This window comes from Schistocerca serialis, chromosome 1, assembly GCF_023864345.2.
Source record: "Schistocerca serialis cubense isolate TAMUIC-IGC-003099 chromosome 1, iqSchSeri2.2, whole genome shotgun sequence".
Taxonomy (NCBI): domain Eukaryota; kingdom Metazoa; phylum Arthropoda; class Insecta; order Orthoptera; family Acrididae; genus Schistocerca; species Schistocerca serialis.
The window spans coordinates 381,162,788-381,170,098 of record NC_064638.1 but is presented as its reverse complement, the minus strand read 5'-3'; the positions used below and the strand labels follow the sequence as shown (position 1 = coordinate 381,170,098).

At 43.4% G+C, this 7,311-nt stretch overlaps 1 non-coding gene across 1 annotated transcript; it reads right to left on the bottom strand.

Annotated features, from left to right (window-relative positions):
- Nucleotides 1-6,954: 6,954 nt before the first annotated feature.
- Trnap-cgg (transfer RNA proline (anticodon CGG)) lies at nt 6,955-7,028 on the bottom strand. The gene has a single exon. It is a non-coding gene; the product is annotated as a tRNA-Pro (tRNA).
- Nucleotides 7,029-7,311: the final 283 nt, after the last annotated feature.

Genomic DNA, 7,311 nt, shown 5'->3' with positions numbered 1-7,311 from the left:
CAGTTTCTCTGTCCTTACCGTGCATATTGATAAATAATGAAATATTTTCATGACGATTGTTTCAATGTCACAGTTAAGACAGCAGCGCTTGATATATAGTATTGTGGAGAGTACGGGCAGGGCATTAAATTCCTACTACATTTTTTCCTAGTTGTTCTTTAATTTGGTGAAACACATACTGCAGGCCGCGTCGATGAAGCCCTCCGAAGTTGGTACAGCTGTATCCATAAAAAGCGATTAATAATTCGAATGGAATTTGCGGTTGTCTTAAAGTGTCTGGACAAAACATTGCAATAGTCTCCGATGTTTCGTTATTTAGTCAATCAAACGTCAACAGCTTTTGCTGGATACCATCAGTTTCAGTAGAGTATTGAACAACTAAAGGAAATATCTTTACGGCCTTGTGGTTCAATGCATCGGTGCCTGTGCCGTGAAATGAAACTTCCTGCGGTTGTTTTATGCATTCCGACACGGAGTGTAGTGCGAGAATATTTTGAACACTCGCTGTAGATTTGGTCCTGGCTGTAGACAGCTTTGCGGCGACTTAGGACTCAGCATACATAACGGCATTCACTTTTACGATACAGTCAAGAGAACTGAAGGATTGACGATGCTTGGCAAATTCATAAGCTGTTGTTAGTTCTGCAGCAGCAATGAGTAATTCTTCCTGGGTATATTCTTTAATCGTGAATGTAGAAATAAGCTTTGATGTCGATGCTACCGCGAATCTATTTGTACAATTCTTCGCAGAAACGTGATGCCCCAATTTGCCTCACCTCCCTGAGTTACTGAGATGAAACAGCTACAAATTTCTCGTAGCCCTTCCTGATCCGTATGTCCTTTCTCGAGAAAAGTCATCCTAAAAGTGACGCTTTCCATCTTTAGGCATTTTCATAACCTATGGTAGGATAAGTTTATTAGACGGTAAACAGTCGACAATAACGCTTCAGTCATCAAAAAATGGTTCAAATGGCTCTGAGCATTATGGGACTTTAACTTCTAAGATCATCAGTCCCCTAGAACTTAGAACTACTTAAACCTAACTAACCTAAGGACATCACACACATCCATGCCCAAGACAGGATTCGAACCTGCGACCGTAGCGGTCGCGCGGTTCCAGACTGTAGCGCCTAGAACCGCTCGGCCATTCCGGCCGGCGCTTCAGTCATCGAAGAACACGCCCTATATATCCGCAGTAAACATTACTAATTTATACTCGTTGTTCGTATTACGTTACGAAAGAACCGTCTTTTCACATCGCTATTCAAATGGGAACTGCCTGATTCCTTAGTGGGGCGCTGCTTAAAAAGTTCCAGCCCCACCCTACTGGAAAGTATTTTTATCGAATAATGGCGCGAGATCTAGGAAGTGTTTGCATTGTCTATACTGTACAAGATATGAAACATGCAACGCCATCTGTGAGGCAACCTTGTGAACATAAACTTGCTGCATAAATAAAACTGACTGAGGTTGCGTTTTACATTTGTGCGTTAACAGATGGCGTTACTTCAGTACTTCCACCAAGCTCGTAAGAGTATTTTGCAAAACTGGGACAAAATTGGGTCTTGTCGCGATACCGGGACAAGAAGCTCCATAACGGTGACAGTCCCGACATATCGGGACGGATGCCAACCCTACCAATAGATTTACATATTTTATGCAGGGATGTTATCGCCTTGCTATAGACGTCTGGCAGAGTGGCGGAGTGGGGGGGGGGGGGGGGGGGGGGGGAGGGGCGGGAGGGGCCACTTTCACCTCCTGGAGTTTGTGCACAAGATTTTTTATTCATTACAGAATTCTCGCTGTTGTCTAGCAACGATCGTCTTTGATTCTACTAAACTGCATACCGGACACTCCCGAGTGCGATTTGAAACACTTTCGACTTTTGCAGCCGCTACGTATCTTGGATATTTTGGGTCGTGAAGCTGTTTACGGGTAATTGTACAGACGCCTTGCAGCAGCGGCTGGTTTGGCGCTGCCCTGCATTCAACGTGGATGCGTACCGTTGCATAACTGTCCCGAAATAACGCAGTCAACCTTTTCTCAGGCACTTCCTTATAATGCCCTTGTCGAACTGCAAAAAGTGACGGACGCAATTCACGATTGTGCGGTTTCCCAGTACAGTTTAAACAAGGCAGTCGTATTCGTGCCTGTCATCCATTCCCATTACCCTTAAAATATAATATAATATAAATATAATATAAAATATAATATATCCAATAACTTTATATGTAGCCAAACAAAGTGTTGTAGATGACATTTAAGCTGGATAAGTCTTTTTTAAAAAATGATTCTCTGTTTCTCCACTACGAGGAGAATCTTCTGTTGGCTTCTTTTGTTGACATCCAACAGGATTTTCTCATTCGTTCAGACACGTTTATCTAGTTCATATATTTAATGTTTAGTTTCAGTCAAACGTTACGGTAATAAGAGTTAATATATATTTTTGGTAACTTATTTCGTGCCTGGTTGGTGATCGTGGTTTAATGTTATGAGCATGGAATTTCAGGCCGTTGGCTCAAAAAGGTGACAATCATATTCACGTTAATAGCATAAAGACGTGCACTTTGAGTATATACTGTCGAAGTATGGTTATTATGTAGGTGTGAAAGTAATTTACTTTAAAAATATTAGTTGGATATAATTCATCTTAAATACAAGAAGTTTTGGGTACATTTGATCATTTTTATTTCTTGTCGCGCGACATGTTTGCAAACTTACCGAATCACTGACGTCAAAAGCGACATTTTTGGAATCTTTTCCTCTCTTCTGCGGACGCCTATGCGTATAGCTACAAAATCAAGCTAAAATCAGTCTTTATTTCTGTAGAGCCAGATGGGAGGCAGTGCTTACATTTCCAAAAAACTTTTCTCCGTACGTCACCGCATCCCATTGGTTTTACTGACAGCATGATGTCACTGACCGCGGAATCCTGAGCTCGCACAGAGCTCCAATTCTACGGAGTAATAGCGTCGACAACATTTCTCTGTGGATCGCAACAGGGGGCGCTAATGAAACAACGGGCCAGAAGAATTAGAAAGCGCAGAAATGAGTTTCATAGAAGGGCAGGATAGTACAAATTACCATAGGTGCGCAGGCGAATGAAGACTCACAGATGTAAATAAAGATATTTGGCATGATTTAAGAAATATTAAAATGTAGGAAAAATGGGAAGCGCGAATGACAGAAATATGGATAAAGAATTCAAAAGACGCTGTTGAACTGCAAGGAAAAAATGCATGTGGATGAATGAAGACGTGTGAGGGCGGGACAGACTGGAAATGATTAATGCTTCATTACTGCTGCTGAGGAATCGATCCTCTCCTTGTGACTAATGTTGGTCGCAAAGCTAGGTCGGAACTGAAAATCCCCTGTAAAATATTCTCAACGGCGAAGCTCCCATTACGGAAAAGAACTCTGGGCTGTAAAATAGTCCTTCATATCAATTAGCGCACGTCATGAAAGATTATGAAAAGAAAATATTATTACCTATATTGGGTGTGCCATATGGATATTTAATGAACGACAAACTAGAAGCTTCTTTTTTTTAGCGACAGCTAATGGTGGCGAACAAATGGAGACGGATAGTACAAAGGACAGTCAAATGAAAACGAGACAGATTGGAAATGATAAGTAAACTGTTTATTAATATAATTTCTTAGACTTTCCCGGCGATTTGTCTTCATCTTGTAGAATCGTGTGTATTGCCGGTGGTCTGCGTCCTCTCAACCCGATATTTCAACATCGTACGCGGATCACCGACAGTGCACTCGATTATACACGATGACAAACTGTTTTTTATTTCGTAAGTGATCACCGTAACTGTAAATATATTTATCCCACGGTGAGACAAGACAGAGTCTCCATTGAAAAATTTTTGTTGTTGCTCATGGAACCATGACTGTGCCCAGGCGTCCGCCTCTTCGTCCGAAGCTAACCAACGGCCACAAATGTCTTTCTTCAGGGCTCCAAGAACATGGAAATCGCAGCGGGAGAGATCGAGACTGTATGGAAGATATTTGCAGTGTACGAGAAACAACCTTGGCAACAAAATGCCCGCCCACATGTCGCAGTTGGGAAGCCGCTACCCATCCCTCACATGGTCCCGATCTCTCCCCGTACGATTTCCGTATTTTCGGAACTCTGGAGACACATTCGTGATCGTCGATCTGATTCGGACAAAGGGATGCACTCCTGGGTACAATCACGGTTCCACAGGCAACAGCAAACATTTCTCCATGCAGACACTGCCCGTCTTGTCTCACAGTGGGATAAATGTATTGATAGTTATAGCGATTACTTTTGAAGTAATATACAGTTAACTTACTGTTTTTCCATCTGTCTCATTTTCATATAACTGCCGCTTATACAGGATGACAGTTATTGAACTATATATAAAGTAAATTTGTTAAAAACTACGGCGTGCACACACTTTATTCAACATGTAAATGTTGCTACAGATATTGGGATTTAGGTTATGACATGTTCGACATGCCTGCCATCATTGGCAATTGTGTGGCGCAGACGAATAGCGAAATTCTGCATGACCCGCTGATGTGTCGGAACATCGATACTGTATATGACCTCCTGAATGGTTGTTTTCAGCTCAGCAGCGGTTTTGTGGTTATTGCTGTACACCTTGTATTTAATATAGCCTCACAGAAAAGAGGTCGCATGTATTCAGATTCGGGTAATACGGCGACCAATCGAGATCCCTGCCAGTGGCCTCTGGGTATCCCAGAGCTTGAATGGGGTCCCCAAAGAGCTCCTCCAGGATCTCAAACACTCTCCTGCTTCGATGGGGTCGAATTCCGTCTTGCATTAACCACATGTTGTCGAAATCAAGGTCACTTTGGGTGTTGTTGTTGTGTGGTCTTCAGTCCTGAGACTGGTTTGATGCAGCTCTCCATGCTACTCTATCCTGTGCAAGCTTCTTCATCTCCCAGTACCTACTGCAACCTACATCCTTCTGAATCTGTTTAGTGCATTCATCTCTTGACCTCCCTCTACGATTTTTACCCTCCACTCTGCCCTCCAATGCTAAATTTGTGATCCATTGATGCCTCAGAACATGTCCTACCAACCGGTCCCTTCTACTTGTCAAGTTGTGACACAATCTCCTCTTCTCCCCAATTCTGTTCAACACCTCCTCGTTAGTTATGTGATCTACCCATTTAATCTTCAGCATTCTTCTGTAACACCACATTTCTAAAGCTTCTATTCTCTTCTTGTCCGAACTATTTATCGTCCATGTTTCACTTCCATACATGGCTACACTCCATACAAATACTTTCAGAAACGACTTCCTGACAGTTAAATATATACTCAATGTTAACAAATTTCTCTTCTTCAGAAACGCTTTCCTTGCCATTTCCAGTCTACATTTTATATCCTCTCTACTTCGACCATCATCAGTTATTTTGCTCCCCAAATAGCAAACTCCTTTACTACTTTAAGTGTCTCACTTCCTAATTTAATTCCCTCAGCATCACCCGACTTAATTCGTCTACATTCCATTATCCTCGTTTTGCTTTTGATGATGTTCAACTTATATCGTCCTTTCAAGACACTGTCCATTCCGTTCAACTGCTCTTCCAAGTCCTTTGCTGTCTCTGACAGAATTACAATGTCATTGGCGAACCTTAAAGTTTTTATTGCTTCTCCATGGATTTTAATACCTACTCCGAATTTGGATAATGTGTATGAAACCATCTTCCAAAACCTTCACGTACCGTTCTGTCACGTGTGTGTGCGTGTATTTCTAAGGGACCAAACTGTTGAGGCCATCGGTCCCTAGACTTACACACCACTTAAAACTAACTTATGCTAAGAACAAGGCACACACCCGTGCCCGAGGGAGGACTCGAAACTCCCGTGGGAGGGGCCGCGCAATCCGTGACATTGCGCATCGAACCGCGCGCAGTTACCCTTCGGTAGTCACCGTGCCATCAAGGAATATCTCACCGATTATTCCGTGACTGGGCATTGTACACCTTACAATCGCCCGATGAGGGTGAAGAGACTTCTCGAGCGCGAAATGCGTGTTATCAGTCTCCCGAATGCGCCAATTTTACTAATTGGCGAACATTTCGAAATGAAAGTGGTCTTCGTCGCTAAACCAAACCATACAGCGCTTACCAATTCCCATCATGCCCCGTGGCCACCATCCTACCGCAAACTGTTCAGAAGCTATGACGATTTTATTTCATACAGTTCAATAATTGTCACCCTGCATGACACCACTAGCGAGAACACAGCAGTTTATTCTAGTACAGTTTTTGGTAGCACTGACATATCGCTCTATGGAAATATAGCATTGACGTCACAAGCACCAAAGGGGCTGCTTAAACCAGGCTCTTTCTGCGCTGACAGACAGTTACCGGTTTTTCTTTGAGGGTTCTGCTTCAAGTCGCGCGCGTGTCACATGCGCGGAAAGAAATTTCCTGGAAAAGTTTCAGCAGTATCAGAGGTGTCCCCTCGGTGCACGGCAGTCTGGCAGACCTGGATACGTCGAGTCACAGAAAGCGACAGCCGATTCCGGGAATACCAGTCAGTGCTCCGAGCAGCTGAATCGAAAGAGCCTCGTGCTGTCCCTATCTCTCACCTTATCTTATCGCGCTCGGGGTGTTAACTCCTGTGTGATTCACCACTTCTGAAGTGAGGCGGATTTCACTAAATCCTGCTGCTTGCCCTCGCTGTTGGAAAAGGTTATTTCAAATTTAGATCCAGTTTACGCTTTCAACAAGATTTTACTAATTGGATGCATTAAGTGACTCTCTGAAAAATTACATTTTTCATTTACAATGAAGTATGGCAAACTTGGCGAAGTGACACGTTTACATGATATATCCAGAGAACTGTTAGAATATAGCAAAGAAGACGCGTACAGAATGAGATTTTTACTCTGCAGCGGAATGTGCGCTGATATGAAACTTCCTGGCAGATTAAAACTGTGTGCTGGACCGAGACTCGAACTCGGGACCTTTGCCTTCCGCGGGCAAGTGCTCTACCAACTGAGCTACCCAACAACGACTCACGCCCCGTCCTCACAGCTTTACTTCTGCCAGTACCTCGTCTCCTACCTTCCAAACTTTACAGAAGCTCTCCTGCGAGCCTTGCAGAACTAGCACTCCTGAAAGAAAGGATATTGCGGAGACACGGCTTAGCCACAGCCTTAGGGATGTTTCCAGAATGAGGTTCGCAGGAGAGCTTCTGTAAAGTTTGGAAGGTAGGAGACGAGGTACTGGCAGAAGTACAGCTGTGAGGACGGGGCGTGAGTCGTGCTTGGGTAGCTCAGTTCGTAGAGCACTT